Source organism: Thamnophis sirtalis, unplaced genomic scaffold (assembly GCF_051295495.1).
Source record: "Thamnophis sirtalis isolate CommonGarterSnake01/CBP01778 unplaced genomic scaffold, rThaSir2_p1.2 scaffold_1, whole genome shotgun sequence".
In the NCBI taxonomy this organism is placed as follows: domain Eukaryota; kingdom Metazoa; phylum Chordata; class Lepidosauria; order Squamata; family Natricidae; genus Thamnophis; species Thamnophis sirtalis.
In genome coordinates, this window is record NW_028261381.1 from 121,081,993 (window position 1) to 121,100,073 (window position 18,081).

At 45.5% G+C, this 18,081-nt stretch overlaps 1 long non-coding RNA gene across 3 annotated transcripts in view; it reads left to right on the forward strand.

Annotated features, from left to right (window-relative positions):
- Window positions 1-537: 537 nt before the first annotated feature.
- Window positions 538-18,081, forward strand: part of LOC148049714 (uncharacterized) — a 70,184-nt gene continuing 52,640 nt past the window's right edge. For all 3 annotated transcript variants that reach the window (XR_015698049.1, XR_015698068.1, XR_015698060.1), the window contains exons 1-2: window positions 538-585; window positions 3,505-3,650. This is a non-coding gene — a long non-coding RNA (uncharacterized LOC148049714). The remainder of the gene's footprint in view (window positions 586-3,504; window positions 3,651-18,081) is intronic.

Here is an 18,081-nt window from a genome sequence, read left to right on the forward strand (position 1 = left end):
ATGCAAACACATCAAACTTTCCAACAGTGAAGAGGAAAGAGAATGAGATTCCTATCAGCCTCAGCAAATATGAAACCTAAAACACACTTATCTAAAAATGTCCCAGTCGTCTTAAACATGCAATGGCTGCAGCTACACAGTACAGTGCAAGGTTTGGCTCATGATGCCCCTGTGTGTGCATGCACCACACATACGAACCATTCCCTTTGATTGTTGGGAGTTTAGGCCAATAATTAAATCAGCTTTAATTGCTTTTACAGCTTTCACTGTGGTGAGCTGAAATGAACCAGCTGAGATGCTGGGCCGCAGAGATCCAACCCTGGTCCTTCTGGAACAATAAGGTCGCTTGGAACTACACCAATGAGCACCCAGCATCTACACGTTTCTCTTTCTGCCCTTTGAGGAAACAAAAAAGCAAAGAAAGCTCAACGGCCGGACATGGGCTGCTCTCGTGGGCGACCCAGAGCCGCGAGTCTCTTCCTCTCTTCAAGCAGAAAGGACTGCCTGGGGGACAAAGCAGGGAGAAGAGACCCAACCCCCCCCCTCCCGAGTTTGGCTGCAAACAACGCGGAGCAGAGAGTTGGGGTGAGGGGAGCTGTTTTCTCAGCCCTAATGACTAGCGACCCCTTCGATTGGCAGGGATCGGGGATGGGGTGGGGGAAATCGTTTGGTGCATCTGTGCGATGGAGCGGGAGTGGGGCAGGCAGGAAGAAAGAGCGCGTCTCCCGGCGCTCAGGAAGACCTCCCCCCCCCCCCAAAAAAAAGTCCCATCTTCGCGTTCTGTTTCCTAAGCCGTGTTGGGAACTTCTAAACACGTTCCCACTCCAACGTCGGAATCTCCGTATCTCCCCGTTACATTCGGCGTATGACAACCTTCAGCCACCATCCTATTCTCACAGCCAGCGTCCCTCTCTCGGGGCTCAGCCGGGTTGGGTGGCAGCCAAAGCTTTCCTCTCCCCCCCCCAACCCTCCGCCCTTCCCTCCGGGTCTTTCTGGAGGCCACCCCCCTCCCTTGCCTCTCCGATCGCTAACTCTCCCCGTCACGGAAACAGGGACACCGGCCAGCCCAACGAGACGGCGGCACGTCTTGCTAGTGCTGGGGCCAGCTCCAATACAGCTGCGCGGGCTTTGTTTAGGGTGGGCGCGTTTGCCTCCCCCCCCCGCTTCTTTTTCTCCCCCTCCTCCTCCTCCACGCGCCCCGGCTGCGTGTGAGCCCAGCATGATAACGAGCTCCGTCAATTGGAGATCAAGCTCGGAGTCCTGGTTGAAGGGGGTGGGGGTAGGGATGGGAGTGGGAGTGGGTAGCTCTCCAGCTTTTTTCCTCCCCTTCCTCTTCCCGTCCTCTGCTCCCCCCCCCCTCGCCCCGTTCCAAAACACTTCGCGCAAAGCAGGAGAAGGCAAAGGAAGGGGGGTACAAGAGAGACCCCCCCTCCCTAATTGCAGGTTCTCCCTGGAGCCAAATGTACGCGTGGGGGACAGGCGCCCTCCAGAAAGCAGGAAGCCTCTTGGGCAGCGGTGAAATTCATTTTTTTATTATTACCGGTTCTGTGGGCGTGGCCTGGTGGGTGTGGCTTGGTGAGCATGGCAGGGAAAGGATATTGCAAAGTCTCCATTCCCGCCCCACTCTGGGGCCAGCCAGAGGTGGCATTTGCCGGTTCTCCGAACTATTCAAAATTTCCACTACCGTTTCACCTGAATCTGTCAGAACCTGCTGGAATTCACCCCTGCTCTTGGGGGCAAAGCACAGTCGGGTCTGACGCCTCCCTGGGTTGTCCTGGTTCCCCAATAGAATAGTTCATATCTCAACTGGGTGGAGGAGGACTCGTTTGCTTTTAGGACTTCTGAGTGGACTTTGGAAGCGGAAGGGGACAGGGGGGCACGAACGAGGCTTTAAAAGTCAGCAGCATTGATTCCCAGCGCGGCTAGGAAATGGGATAAATGGCAGATCCCAACCACTGCGTCTCACTTTTCTTGTGTCAGTTGGAAGCAGGTAGGCTGGTGATCAGCGAGGGCCCGCTTCTCTTTGACCTGCCCCACCAAAAAGAAGACCCAGCTTTGACTCCTTATGGGGTTTCTGCCCCTCCTGGAAATTCTGCTGTTCCAATTAATATATAAGAATGCAAGAAAAGGAAGGGGGGATCTGGAAGAGGGAAAGAGGTTATTGTCAGAAAAAGAAAAGAAAAAGAAAAAAGGGGAGGGAAGGGAGGGGAGGGAAAGGAAGGGTGGCTTTGAACAGGTTTTGGAATGGTTTGAGTTTATGAATAGTTTACCTTGCTAAAATCTCTTAAAAACTAGAGGAGTAAATAATATGCTGCCTTTGAACATATGCAGAGAGTCACTTCCCTTTCATTCCTTGCATTTTGAGAGCCTCCTTCAACAATTTGGCATCTGTTTAGAAAGGAAATTTAGCTAATTGGAGTAGAAGTTGAAGAATTCTCTTTTTAAATATTTTCAGGTACAGGGAGGGAAAAATTCCCTTGTTAAAAAATGAAGACCATTTGCATTTAAAACAAAAACTAAGTTTCTAGATCTCATGACTTGGAGGAAAAGACTGCAACCATTTTTCCTATCACACAAGACATTTATCCCTATCATGGTTTGGGATCAGAGTTTATTTGTTTAAAAAGCAATAGCAGCAATAGCAATAGCAGTAGACTTATATACCACTTCATAGGCCTTTCAGGCCTCTCTAAGCGGTTTACAGAGAGTCAGCATATTGCCCCCAACAATCTGGGTCCTCATTTTACCCACCTCGGAAGGATGGAAGGCTGAGTCAACCCTGAGCGGGTGAGATTTGAACCGCTGACCTGCTAATCTAGCAGTAGCCTGCAGTGCTGCATTTAACCACTGCGCCACCTTGGCTCTTTTTAGGAAGGCTGGAAACAAATCAGACTTCATGAAAGTGACAGGGCTAAATTTTGGTTGATGCTCTTCATGCATTCCAGTCTGCCTTTTGCCAAGAGAGAGAGAGAGGGAGGGAGGGGGAGGGAGAGAGAGAGAGAGAGAGAGAAATTCCTACATTCTAATCATGGTGTCTCATTTGTCTAGCACACACACCTTCACAAAGTACCTTGCAATACTGCAAGTGCAACTGAGAAATCTTTTAAAACTGGTGCTGATCTCAACATCAGTGATGCCTTAGTATAAATACAACACTAACAAGCTACAGTTAATAATGCAGACACCCTTCATTCGGTCATTTAGCCCATTCAAATTAAAATTTGAATTTCAAACTGGCTTGAACAAGGTTTCACTCAGTGTGTCACCAAAATCCAAGGTAGAATGAATTAGAAAAGAGACTGGTGCCCTTTGGAAAGTTAACCAATAACCACAAATATGTTTTAAGGAGAACTTGGGCAGGGTGGGGTAAGACCCTATCAAAAGGTCCTGTCTCTGCCATGCTTTTACATCTTGACAGCAACTCTGAGAGCAAGCACTAGAGGCTAAAGTGAAGGACTGGACATTTTTTTAAAAAAGTAGGTACTTCTTCCAACAACTATTCAGGTCACACCAGCCTGTCTCACCCACTGAGTCGATGGCTGATTTTGAAAAAGCTAAGCAAGATAAGACTTCACCAGGACATCATCAGGAAATGTCACCGCTGAATGCAAATCTGGAAATATGAAACCATGTCCAGGAAGAAGGCAGTGGTAAGAAACCTACGTAGGCCTGTGGATAGATCAACTACTTTCTGGAGAAAATGGGGGAAGCAAGTTAGGTTTGCGTGGAGCAACACACCACTTCATGTGGGCCCCTGAACTTCTCAATTCCACACTTTTCCAAAGAAACGGGGGGGGGGGATACAATGTCTTTCTGAACCATCTGTGGTTCTCTTTTGAGGCAAAGCACTAGAGATGCTGTGAACTCCATTCACAGTTTTCCTAGTTTGGAGACTAACTGAAGCTATTGCTTAGATCTGGGAGGTTTAATGCAGAAGGTGATTTTTTTAAAAAGTGTTATTCTTTATGTCTACGGAGAGCCTCAATCATCCAGGTCTGGTTATCCCAAATTTTGAGACAACCATGACCCAGATGACTGAGAATCTCCATAGACATTTATCTATGCATTTGGGATAATTATTATTTTTTGTTATAATTTTAACAAGTGAGATATAAACATGGAAGTTTGTTTTGTTTTGTTTTTAAGGGCAATATATCCCATGAAAGTATGTCCACAGCCAGGAAGGAAGGATTTAAAAAAAAAAGTCAAAATGGCAGCCACAACTGCATAATCCAAGCGACATTCTCTTGTTTGTGTGCACGGGGCATGTGATGCTCATAAAATGAGTGGGCTTTCAGTCACAAGGCCACGGCTAGCAACTTTGTTCATTTCAGGACTCCTTTTGATTCACTCTCATGGAAACCCTGTGGAGAAATGTTAAGGTCTTGTCAATAGACAGGCAGTTGATTCTGCTCATACACGAATTATATGACCACACAAATGTGAAGATTTTATGTAGTACACAAAGCCATTTTAATGCGGTTCTAAGATTCCATTATTAGTATTAGTATAGATTTTTTTAAAAAAATAAAAAAGAAAGAGCTTATTTGATGTAGTGATTAAGGAATCATCCTAGAAACCATGAGACTATGAGTCTCCTCCTGCCTAAGACACAAAGCCAGCTGGTGACTTTGAACCAGTTACTTTCTCTCAGCCCTAGAATGGAAGAAATTGCAAATCTCTTCTGAAAAACCTTACCCGAGAGATTGGGATAGATCCAGGATCAAGTCCACTTTTAGTAGTAGAAATCTATTTGGCAATGTTGGACCAGACACATTCTCTGTCTCTCTGTGTGTGTCTGTCTCTCTGTCTCTCTCTGCCTGTCTGTCTCTCTCTCCCCCCCTCCCTTCCTGTCCGATAAACCTTAGAACTTCACAAGGTTCTTCTTGTGCAAATAAAATGATTTCTCTGTAAGTTGTTTTTTGTTCCTGGAGAACTGGTAAGATGTCAAATTAACAGACCAGCAAGTTATGTTAGTTAAGGGGTTTAAAAAGTTGAGACTTCATCCTCCTATCTAGCCAAGAAATGCCTGGCTCTCTTACAGGTTGGCAACTTTGAGATCCTACCAAAGTCTTCTATAGGAGTCTGAAGGGCTCCTAACCGTCACTGGGTTGCTGATGCTGCTATTCACCTTTTAGTCAATTTCTAGAACGACCAATGTTCTCTGCTAAAGAATATTGATGGGGAGTTCATTATGACGGTATTGTTCAAGGTAAGTGTTTTTAATATTTCATGCCTTTAAGGAAGCAAGCAAGAAGGTTTAAGACAAGACTCGCCCAGCTCAAAGGAACATAGCAGCTCAGGAACAATGGTGATTTGTACCAGCAACTATAAAGAAGTTCCTTTTGGAAAAAAGAAAGAATGCAATTTTCTATGGAGCACAATTCCATTTTTTCCCTTCACCATGCAAGTGCAAAGTCTAAGTTCTGGAAATCTTAAATTTTGGGTATTGCAGGCCACTAATAGCATGGAAACTGGACTGCTGGGAATTAAAGGCAGAGAGGACAAAGCATTCACACATTTAAGGTTAAAGTTTCTCCTCTCTCATGGGGGATTGGCTCCTTTGACATACATATTGATACTTTTCAGTCAAGCTGAATGAAAACCACCGCAGGGAAACTACTGTTCACAAGGATCTTTCAAATCCTGATGACCAAATTCTAGATAATAAGCAGCCCTCTGTCTTTCACCTTTTCTTTTTTTTGGTCCCAAAGACCAGAAACCATTTCACTGCCCTACTCTCTGCTTCACTTAGGGACTAGATTTCATAGTTCTCTTTCTTAATGAAAGCATTTGGCTTTGTGGTTCTGGAACTGTTGAAATGACTCCCTGCCCTCTATTTTTTCTTTTGCAAAGATACTCAATGAACTGGTTTTACTTTTTTTATTAACTCTTCCATTCCAGATTAGTGTTATGTTTCATACTTGTTATCAGATAAACAACTTGATGTTGCTTAGAGGTGGGCTAGCTAAAAAAGACTGTTTGCAGATCTGCCTATTATCCACAGGCACACTTCCTATGTGATCCTGCCCTTCATATGCATATTGATGTTTACCTTATATTTTTATTTCAGCATAAGCATCAAGAGAATTTCCCTGCAGGTTTTTTTTATTATCTAGTCAGAAATTACCCCCATTGATTTTAATAAGACAAAAAGATAAATGAAGTAGAATAGAATAAGCTGGAAAGTACCTTGGGGGTCTTCTAGTCCACCCTACACCAATTTAGATAATGACTGACTAGACTCTTCTTAAAAACATCCAGTGATGGAGCACCCACAATTTCTGAATGCAAACTGTTCCACTGATTAATTGTCCTCACTGTTATGAAGCTTCTCCTTAATTCATGGTTGCTTCTCTTTTTGATTAGTTTCCAACCATTGTTTCTTGTCCTGCCCTCCTTGTGCTTTGGAGGGTAATTTGTGGCAGCCCCTCAAGTCCTGGAATACTGCTATCATGTCACCCCTAATTCTTCTTATCTTTAGACTAGCCAACCCCAAATCCTGCAGTCATTTGTCATATGTTTTACTGGTTGTAGAACTATAGAAGCCAATGGATTTAATTGGCTTGATTTCAAAGCAGCCATATACGAATTTGTGGTGGTGCTGGTGCTGGTATTATGGCCAGAATGCTTTGTTGGTGGCTTCTGATCTGTGAGCACACAGTATTGTTTCTCCTGATAGGCAACTGGGTGATATTCCACCCTCAGGGATATTGGATTGCTACTGGTAATTAAACTATAGGGGTCTTTAACCTTTGGTGAGTTTTTTTTTAATTTAACTTTAAATGCACTGCATTCAGACTGTAGACACAGATTTTTACTGGATGTCTGAATGATCTAGAAGTAGGTGACTTAATCCCTTGTAAGTATGTTAAGTTCAATTTCTATAAATGCTTCCAAAGGAATGACCAACAGTATGAGACTCTGGTTCAGTCATTGAAAGCATAACTTTTTTGCTGGACACATACTGGCTGATTCCTTCAGTGAATAATATTCATTTATAGTCAGTTTCATGATCTCCTTTCTTCACTGCTGATATATTGCTGTCTCTCCATCCTTGATTTGGCAGAAAGATATGCTGGTATGAAACTTGTTCTCATGGTTGACGATCCCCATTCTGCCTCTATTGTCTTTGTTCCCTTCCACAGTCAGAGAACTGATTTATCTTGCAAGGGGAATGGATGACAGAGCCAAACTTATTTTATACCCCTTGTGGTCCCTGCTCCTCTATTGGAAATTGTCGGTTTAAGGGGAAAATAGTACTTTTAATCAAGGTGGAACTAAGAACAAGTAATGCTTTTGGGCTGAGGGCACAGCAGGAAAAAATATCGAGTTGGGTGTAGAATGGATACAGCCGCTACGATAGAGTGAATTGCTTTAACAAGCAGTGATCATAATTCACCTAGAACATCCCTCTTAAATTAGTAGAATTAAAAGTAAAGGTGTCTCAACTTAGCTCCCTCTGAATGTGTCAGGTAGGCAAATCTATAAAGCCCTCTGCCTTAGAGTCATTGGAATTCTTGCCTAATATATCTTGAACTTTTCTGCTGATCCTAGCGGATAAGGAGATGTGGATTTTAACAAAGCTGTATTTTTGAAACAATCCCTCTTGGAGGGAGAGATAGAAACTCCCCAGCCTTATTCTATGATCTGTAATATCTAAGATGTCATAGTAAAGTTGTCTCCAAATGAGGCGAGACTAACCGTGCATTTTTATTCCGATTTATCGCGAAATTCAGTGGCTGAGCTCCCAAGAAAGCTGTCGGGCTGTTTGATGACGGTAGTTTTCTTGCCTCGCCGTTTCGAATCACAAAGCTTGGCAGATCCCTTGTCCGCCACTAGATGGCGCTGGTGCAATTTAAATAACTTCTCTTCCCGACTCAACCCAGCCACTTTGTGGGGAAACTTTCTTTCCCCAAAAAACCTTTGCAGAACATAAACATTTGATTTGTAATAGATCGCCTTATCATCCTCCTGGAAAAGGGGGGGGAGAGAACTTTCCGTAATGTAAAAAGAGGAGGAGGAAGCGGTGGCTTTTCGAGGGTAAGGAAAGTACAGGTTTCTTGCGTCACGGCTCGGCGGCTTTTATTTTCTTGGGCGGCTTTGCTTTATGGCTGCAGCTTTGTTCTCTTCTAGCCAAATTCAGGCCCGCCGGCTGCGCCGAAAAGCAATCCCCCCCCCATCCCGAGAATGGAGGTGGAAGTAAAGAAAACATTCCCATAATCTCCTAAAATGCCTCTTTGCCGCTAAAATGGACGCGCACACACACACAGAGAGAGACACACACACAGGCATTCAGGTCCAGAAAAAAGATTTGCGCCAACTTCTCGCCTGAAGACCAAGGCTTAGTTAAACGAGGTCAATGGCGAACGATCTTGTCATGTCTTCCTGACTGGGAAAGTAATTCCTGGCCAGGTTTCTTGGGAGCTGATGCTGGCTTCCTCCTCGGGAGACGAACGGGGGGCTCTTACGGGGGCCCAGAAAAATGTCCGAATTCGAATAGGTTTCCGAGTTCGCCTCGTCCACCGTCTCCTGTCTCACAAATGTCCTGCCCCCCCTCCCCCAGGTGTTTTTTTTAATTCTGTCCTGGGACTGGAAGCTGCCTATGGTAGTGTAAGCCACAAAGCCACAAAGAGTGGGCAGTCAGGCCCACTGCCTCGCTTTGGTCAGCCCAAGTGGGTTGAAGTCAAAGCTCCAGTGGTTTTTGATGTGCGGGGGGGGGGTGAGCTTTGATCCCCCACTGTCCAAGACGCCATGTTGACTTTTTTGACCATATCCTGTGGACCCCTTGGGTTAAGCAACCAGGAAAGTGTAACAAAGGATGAACATCTGCCTTGAATATAATTCTAATGAAGAAATTCTAGGCCCTCTCATTAGAATGTCCCGATCCTCTTCCCGTGAAAAAAAAGCTAAAGTGTAAAATCCCAGGGAGAAATGTTTTTTAGGACGGTTACAGAAATAAAGCACATTCGTTCTTTCAAGATGGCTCCCTAAGTTTCTTTTCAGCCACTTAGGATAAACAGGACACAGCGAGAGACGGTTGTGATTTTTAAAAATTATCTCCTTTCTCTGGTCAAATGTGACTTTAATATTTACTTTCCTGGGTGGGATTTTTTTAAAGAAAAAATCATAAATCCAACATCAAAATCTCAATGCTGCTATCTTCGAACGGTGTTCCCAATTAACTTCCAAAGGGGCAGAACTTCTACTCTATTTATAGTAACCTGGAAAATAATAAGCAGAAGCTTTATTTTAAAAAAGAAAAGAAAAATATGTTTATATCCCATAATTGTTCCGGTAAAAAATTGCTGTGCAACAAATCATCTTTTCTCTTGTTTCTGTTTTATAATTCTTGTGAATTTAGATTTTTTCCCCTCCACATGTCGATAGATTCTCCCTCTTCCCCACCACCCCACCCCACCTCCACCCTTAGAAATACCAAAAATAGGTAGGATGCTATTTTTGCTTATGGCTAAAATATATTTTATCTTCTTTCTTGAGTGGAAATAAATCTGTGCATTAGTCTTAGAATGAAGTTTCCTAATCAATCCATATTTGTATATTTAATGTATTAAAAATGCTGTTGCTATTATCGCTGTTGTTACATAATATTGCTTGAGAATTTTATTATTAGAATTATGAGATTTATTTATTTTTTTATTTTGCTGAACGGCCAACGGTTCGGGGCAGGGGGAGGATCGTGGAAAGTTTCGTTCTGTTAAATACTGAAAAAGAAACGCTATTCCTCTCCCTTTGCCGAAAGTTCCCCAGCTTCGCGTATTCCTCAACTAAAAGCTACGACAGTTTTGAAGACGCTCTAAGTTTAGATGCCTATCCGGAACTAAAAATCATTGTCAGCCAGCGCCTGGCTGAGTTGAAGGACGTGTTCCGATTCAAAGGAAGGAGGGAAGGTAGGAGGGAGTAAAAAGGAAAGAAGGAAAGGAAGAAAGGAAAAGAAAAGGGAAGGAGGGAGGGAAAGAAGGAGGGAGGGAGGAAAAAGGAAGGGAGGGAGAAAAGGAAGGAAGGAAAGGAAAAGGGAAGGAAGGTGGGAAATAGGGAGGGAGGGAGGGAGGAAGAAAGAAGGAAGGAAGGAAGGAAGGAAGGAAGGAAGGAAGGAAGGAAGGAAGGAAGGAAGGAAGGGTTTATAAGGCCTTGTCGCAGTTCATGTCCAATGTCTTTGTGTGCTGAGAATATCGACCTACGGGAAATCTTTCTTTCACTCCCTATAGTTTTACCGATATCGTCAGAAGAGCTTGAACTCAACACAAAGGCGCTCTGGTTTGTGTCTGGTGCGTGTGTGGGTCTCCTCAGTCTACCAGCAGCCTTGTTGCGTTGCCTCCCTTGTTGCTAAACTCCGCAGCTCAGTGCCACTGAAACGGGAGGAGCTTCTTCCGAGACCCCTCCGTCGATTGCGCCGGGTGTTAACAAATCGAGGCAATTCCAAAGCAAATATTGTGATGGGGGGCGGGGGGGGATGCAGTGTAAGGAGGAATAGCAACACGGGTACCGTCTTCTCTTCCGCGATTGGCTGCGGGAGGGGGGGAAGCGGATAGCAACCTTTCCCTGTAGGTGGCATCCTTTGGGAAGCCCCCCCCCCCCGCCTTTAAACAATAGGGAGCGGGTCGCAGTCCAAGTGTCAGCGCCCCAGGCGCGTCCCACGACCTCCACCCCAGGTACTCTTTTCTGGGGGGGGGCGCAAAAAAAAAACCTGGGTGAAGGTAATGAATGTGCGCTCCAGAACAAAAGTGAGGTTCTCCTCCTCACGTGGTGACAAATATTTTAAAAAACACCCGCTTGAATAAATAAGCTCAAAGCCCCCCCCTTTTTTTCTCTTGAAGATTTTATTGTCAAAGTGTTAAACGTCCCCGTCATTTTTATTCAAACACTAACATGATTACGGCCAATTATATATTCACTAGTTTTCTTTTAGTTTGGTGTAATTGTACTTGTCACTAATAAAACAGACATAATGGATCGCTCCTGCTCTGGATTTTTAAAGCAATTTTCTATAATTTGATTGAATTATACTTCGTCGCTTTTTTCTTTTCTTTTCTTTTTTTAATCTATATTTTCGAATCGTATTCGCTGGGAAATTGCCGCTCCGTTTCTATTTTGTTGGGTGGGAAGTAATTTACACTTCCCTAACATTTATAAATAGAATTCGGTTCTTTTGGCAACGGTGGTGCTGGGGATTGGGGGGGGGCGGTTGAGCAGAAGGGGGGGGGGTTAAAAAAAGCCCACCTCCTTACAGCCAAAGGTTTTCGAAATGCGAAAGAAAGATTGGGGTTGGAGGGTGGGGGGAAGCCGGGGAGTCATTTGTTTTCAAGGGTAAAAGGCGCAAACAGAAAATATTACACGCCTAATCAGATGGGGTGACTATTGTAATAGGTTTGTTGTTCCTCTCCCATTCTTCAAAACATAAGAACATGTCGAGACAAGCAGGGGAGGACTTCGTTTTAAATATATATTTATCAAGGGAGAAGAGGTATACACACACACTGCTACAGGAAAAATATAACGCCAATTACATTCCTCTGAGCAATTAGACTAACTATCTACATACTGTTCCTATGTGCTTTTTTGGACTCAATTACACAAACAAAGCCATCGGTGGCTTACAGGGCGATCCTATACGGCCGGCGAGGCAAATCCCTTTGAAGGCAATAGGGCTTACTTCCAGGGAAGCGAGTGGAGGACCACCACCCCAAGACCCTAAATGGCTAGGAAGCAGTAACATCACCCAAGGGATTCCGGCCGGCCCTTCGTTTGCCGAGAAAGTCTGAGACTTTGGGGTCTGTGACTGGGAAACAAGCCGGTCAGACCCCCAAGACGGTTAAGGTCCGGTTTCCGGATTTAACACACGTTACTGGGGGAAGGTTAATGTTTGTGTGTGGAACGAGGAAGACATTGAACCTGAGCCTCCCCAATGGGCTTATTTATCCCCATTTTGTTCATAAATAAGCCTCCTTCGTCAGCCCCTTGGCTAATAAAGGTGCTTGGTACTGTGAGTGGGATCTCTCGTAGACGGGTGACTGGAGGGGATAGCTTTCCTTCCCACCTTTGCAGGTTTCGGGGAGGGGAATATCCCTCTCCCCCTCCCCCGGGCGCACTCTCTTACACACACGCGTCTAAGAGATTGAAAAGTAAAAGCCAAAATTCTGCTGGTTTTGGCTGATATTAAGTCACAAAGCAGCCAGACCCAAGTTCTCTAAAGAAACAGCATACTGGGGAGAAGGATTACATACTTAGAGGTACACTCACTGCTTCTGACTGGAAGTTTCGTTTAGTCCTACTCTTTGTGGGCTACTTGGACAATACTCTTTGTTTAATGTAGCTTTTAAAAATGGGAAGAATTATTTCTAAGCAGCAAGCAGGAAGGTTTTTTAAAAAAAAGAAGGAAGGAAAGGAAGGAAGGAAGGAAGAAGAAAGAAGAAAGAAAGAAGAAAGAAAGAAAAAAAGAAAGAAAGAAAGAAAGAAAGAAAGAAAGAAAGAAAGAAAGAGGCCTCTTGGTTCCCAATGTCCTGGGGAGGGAGAAAGGGAGAGGGGGGGAAGGGAGAGGGAAAAAGAAAGAAAGAAGGAAGGAAAGAAGGAAAGAGAGAAAGAAAGAAAGAAAGAAAGAAAGAAAGAAAGAAAGAAAGAAAGAAAGAAAGAAAGAAAGAAAGAAAGAAAGAAAGAAAGAAAGAAAGAAATCTCTTGGTGTCCAATGTCAAGTTCAGGGAGGGAGGGAGGGAGGGAGGGAAGGAAGGAAGGAAGGAAGGAAGGAAGGAAGGAAGGAAGGAAGGAAGGAAGGAAGGAAGGAAATGAAAGAAAGAAAGAAAGAAAGAAAGAAAGAAAGAAAGAAAGAAAGAAAGAAAGAAAGAAAGAAAGAAAGAAAGAAAGAAAGAAAGAAAGAAAGAAAGAAAGAAAGAAAGCTGGGGTGGTCCTAGTCCTCCTGAGAGCTTTCTGAGCTAGCGGGAAGATATTTGAAAAGTAGTGCCAACGCTCTTTGCAAACCGTGTGTCTCTAACTTTTTCAGGGGCTTTAAATTGCCCCCCTCCGTTTGTTGTAACTGGAACCACTCGTAAGTGAAAGCATTCTGGTCGCAGGCGGGATGCGGGGCGGAGCGGGCACACCCAGCGACCCTCTAGTAAAGAAACAGATCGATAAAAAGTCTGAGCTGCCGGTCAGGTAAGAGAAGCCACAGCTAACCCCCAAAATGCCGCTTAAGAAGCAGATGCCAGGCCTGGGGATCGGGTTCCCGCCTTTAGAAATGTTTGGCCCATATCAAAGGTTTGACAGCTCTGCCTGTTGTGACTCCAGCTCTCAAAACAGGAGGACCAAAATGCGCCCGAGTGAGAAAAGATTTTTATTTTTTTTGGTAAACGATTTATTTCGGCAGAAGAAGTCAGATATTTCTATATATATAGGGTTAGATTTCGCGCCCGTGGAGCAAAGTGGTTCTAACTTCAGCAAGCTTTCCAAGAGGCCTGTGATTTGCGGGTTGGCTAAAACATTGTACGGGAGGGTTTAAAAAAGCCACCACAAGGCCCTTAATCTAAAAGTTCCGCAGGAAACCGCTCCGAAGCCAAAGTTGAAGACCGAAAAGGGAGGGGGGGAGAGCCGAAGTGCGAAGGATCCCGGCGATTTATCAACACAAGACGCGCGCACGAGGGAGGGAGGGAGGGAGGGGGAGAGAAAGAGAGAGAGAGAGAAGCCCCCGGGAGGATACTTTGATTTGCTTAGTGTTCCTCGGGTTACAAAATAATGCAATGGCTCAGTTCGCTGTTTTGTACCGTGATTTCAAAAATAGTAATCAAAAACATGATGGAGGAGTTTCCTCCTCCTCCACCCCCAGCCCCCGTTTGTGTTTACAGAGGAGAAAAATCTGTTACTATAATTGCCGTGCTAAAAGAAATCCAAATACACAAAAGGGCTCTGGAACACTCTCGAGTTAACGTTAGCCTTGGTTGCCCGAAAGAGCGACCCATAACGATCCAACGCTGGGTAGCAGGTGGGATAAGAGAAAAGAGAGGCGGGAGGGATGGGGGGGGGGGTGAGGCCTGCAAAAAAAAAAAAAGTTTAGACACCCCTTCTCACCAGCGGGAGGGCTAAACAAGAAGGGAACCCTGGAGTGGGGGGGCAGAGCGGTCTTTTCTTTCGCTCGCTTGCCCCCCTCCTCCCTCTTTACCAATTTTTGTTGTATTGTTTACGGTTCTAAAAGGCAACCAACGCAGATTCCTCCATTGAAGTCAATGAGAACGGAGAGGTCCAACGGATGTCCTAGGGAGGACGGCTAAGCCGAAAGCAAACCCCAACCTTCCCAGGAGGTCTTTCCAGGCTCTGAAGGGCCATTCCAACTCTTTGAACTCCTTGACGTCTGTACCTCCCCAGAATCTTTTTTCCCACCCGACGGAGACCCAACCAAGTGAAAGCCAGAGTCACGCAACCAGGCCCGGAGAGAGTGGGGGGGGGGGGAACCCGCCCTGTTGTAAAGTTAAGCCTCCTTTCCCCTCGGTCCCCGCGATTCCAGCTTGGTCTTTTTGAACTAAATTCATACTGCTGCCCTAGAATTAAAGGCAGAAATGAAGCAAAGAAGACTAAGGCGGCCTGTTGTTGGCCTTCACTTCGCCTTTTGATGGGGGGGAGAAGGGCAGAATTTGGTGGCTTCAAAACTTCGGTTTCACGTCCCACAAAAAGGGGATTCGGTTTCTCTTTGGTAAAGCAAAAGCAACAATCTTGGTGACGCTAGAGAACAGCGCTGGGAAGTAAATCAAGACGAGCGTTCACGCGTCTGAGCACCTTACTTTTTGGCCTGCGGAGACAAGGGAGGTCCTGGGATAAAGCGGGGTCTGCAGCCACCGGTTTTTGCAAATGTTTTGCAGGAGAAAAAAGGAGGGAGAGAAATGGGACGCTTGCCATTCCTTGATTGAAATCCGGGCGGATTTTAGGCGAGTAGTGAAGCTCTCTGTGCTGTTTGATTTGGATGCGCGAATCGGGAGAATTTACTATCTCTCCACCAAACCCAGCCATAAAAAATTAATTATAGCCTCAGTGATTGAGAAAAAGAGTGAGGCGTTTCCCAATAAATCCAGGAGACCTTGGCTTTGGGTTAATTTTCTCTATCATCTATGAAGAAGAGATAGGAAACTCCAAAGTGTTTTTTTCAAGAGGTAACTGGTCTTGCTTTTTTTTTTCTTTGAAGACGTTTCGCTTCTCATCCTAGTTCTTCAGTTTCTTGGATGAAAAGCAAAACGTCTTCAAAGAAAAAACAAGAAAGTCCAGCTGCCTCTTGAAAAAAGCACCTTTGGGACAACCATGACCTGGATGACTGAGAACATCCATAGACAAGAGATAGGAAAGGTGAAGAAAAACGCGTACTGTTATTTGCCCTAAAAATCTATGTTCAGGGCTATGCTCAGTTGAAGTATTGTGGAGCCCAAAGAAATCTATCTTGATTGTCTAAATTGTATTAAGAGAAAAATAACCCAGATTAGCCATTTCCTATTTCAACCATTATAAACACCCATGAGTTAAACATGAACTTTAAAAACTTTCCCTTGTGCAGAAATAACTACTTAGACACGTTTTACCACGTTTTTTATAGTCTACTACGGAGAAATAAACCCACTCTACTGGTCACTCTATGTAGGCTGTGTAGACTCTGCAAGTCGCCCCAGTGGAATTTACTTTCAGGTTACTACACCTTTCCCTCCCTTCCAGTCCAGGGTGATTTCTATTTTTAAAAGTTGCCTCTTTTCATCCACTGGAATAGTTAATTTTTGCCAGGAGCTGCCTTTCCATGGCACACGGATCAATTGTGTGAAGGATTCAACCTAGCACATCTGCTGGCAAACGTTGGCATCCTTTTTGGGCAATCTTTGGCAATAGGCGCCGGCAACAGGAGAGAGATAGTTTTATTTCCTGACTTAATCCCAGCACCTGCCTTAAAGCCCGTCAAACAAACCAAAGCGATACCTTAAGCAAGGTTTTTTCTATCATCCACCAAGATGGTAGTAGGGAAAAGTTCTTTTTTTGTTATGTTGAAATATGGGGGGGGGGGGAGATTCACACAGGGCTTTTCTTTCTTATCTTAAACACACACACACAGAGAGAGAGAGACACACACAGACACACACACAGACAGACAGACACACCACCCCTCTTATAGGCACTTTCGCTGCCCTTCCGTCCCAACCTCATTTTATCTAGAAGATTGTTTTCCAACAAGGCTACAATGCTGGGCATTTGTTTCTTAAACTGGTAGTTGTGGCTTTCCGATTTCAACAACCACCAAATCCCTGGACGCCAACCTCTCTCCCTTGCACGGCAAACGCTGCGACTTCGCAGCGCAGCCCTGGGGGCGAAGTAGTAACACTGTGACGCTTCCCGTTATTTTTAGAGCGCTAAAACTTAACTCGCAGCCCTTCGAGGGTAGCTAAAAGTCGGAAGAGTTTATGGGATGCGTCCCTCTTAGTTTCGTGGCTGGAAACAAGCTGTCTGCGGCCGTCTGTCTCCTTTTCTCCTCCTCCCCCTCCCTCACTGTATCCCCTTCCCCTAATTCACCCAAAGGCAAGAAAGAAACGAGCTTTCAGATCTTCTACTTTTTTCCCGATTAGTAGCCCCCCACCCCCCACCCCGCGGCCAATAATTCACGATTCACACACTTTTCAGTTCAGTGCCTTGAAAGCTTCAGTGCGAACCCAGGGCTGTTGCTCAGTCTCTCTTCAACGCATCCCACTTGCACTTCTTTTCTCTCTCTTTCTCTCCCTCTGAAAAGAGACTTGTGTAAGTGGAAAGCTTGCAACCTGTTTCGAGAGGCCAAACGGGCGAGCTCGGCCAAGGGAGAAGGCTGCTGTTTCTTGGCGAGAAGCCCAGTGGGGTTTTCCTTCCAAGCTCACAGCATACAAGACGGGCGTCCGAAGCAGACCGTCGTACCACCCTTGAGATAACTCTGCCCAACTTCTCCAAAGATTCCCAAGCGGGCCTCAGAGAATTGCGCCTCCTCTACGGCAACCCCGTGCGTTTCTCGCGGAACTGAGCATTTAACTCTTGGGCGGGAGGGTGTGTGTGTGCGTGATGTGGGACTGCATAGCCCAGAAAACACAGAACGCTGATCTAGCCTTGACTTGTTTGAAGGTTTGCACCCCAAAAGAATGTTTTGATCGTAAGAGTCCGGACGCTTCCAGCGTCGCCTCCTCCTCTTCCTTAGTCTTGCCAACAAACATTAGTCACGGGGAACGGAGTGTCCCAGACAGTTACAGCTTGGGGTGGGGGGGATAGTTCTCCGACACCTGCTGGAGGGAGATTGGGCTCGGTAGGTTGTTCTATCCTCTACCCTAAGTGGTTCAATTCAGGACGTATTAAGCCCCCTCTTCCCAGTCTCTTCTCCATGCCCACCTACCTGCTCCAAGAGAAGTCCGTGATGCCTCCAGGGGTTTCCAAGAAGTCCCCTGGAGACCCCTGGTTTTTGCCAGCATCTCTTCTTCCTCTTCAGCAGAAGGCAATCCGGAGCCAGCAATTCGCTCAAATGGAAAGCCCTCCCCCCCTCAGGCCCCCGCTTCCATCGATTTTTTTTTTCCAAGGGTTTCAAGCAAATTTCCCTGTGCCACAATGTTATGATGGAAAGATGCTGAAATGACAGGCCCCGTAGACGCTTGTCTTTTAATCATGTGCTCCTTCGTTTAGTTTCAGTTTGTGTGTGTGAACGCGCGCACCCGTGTGCGCGCCAAGAGGAGAAGCCGCTGACAACCTGCGGCTTCCTAATGAGTGACGAGGCAGGGCTGCTGCGGCAAAGTCACACTTCCCTGGTGTGAAGACCTCTTACTGGGAAGTTTAGTTCACTACTGTTCTCGCCAACCTAATGGTAGAACCTGTAACCAAAACCCGGAGAAGAAAGCTACAACACGCTAAAGAGAGAAACTTCTAATCGCTAAATGTTATCGCCATTCCCAGCTGCTCAGGATGACACCGGGGTTGGCTAGAGTTGTCAGGAGACCCCTTTGAAAACTGGGGGTGAGGGAGGTCTGCCTTCTCTCCCCCTCCCTACTTTTATTGGTCCCCAGCCTTTCTTTGCAAATTAGAAACATCCCCTGTGGTCTTTGT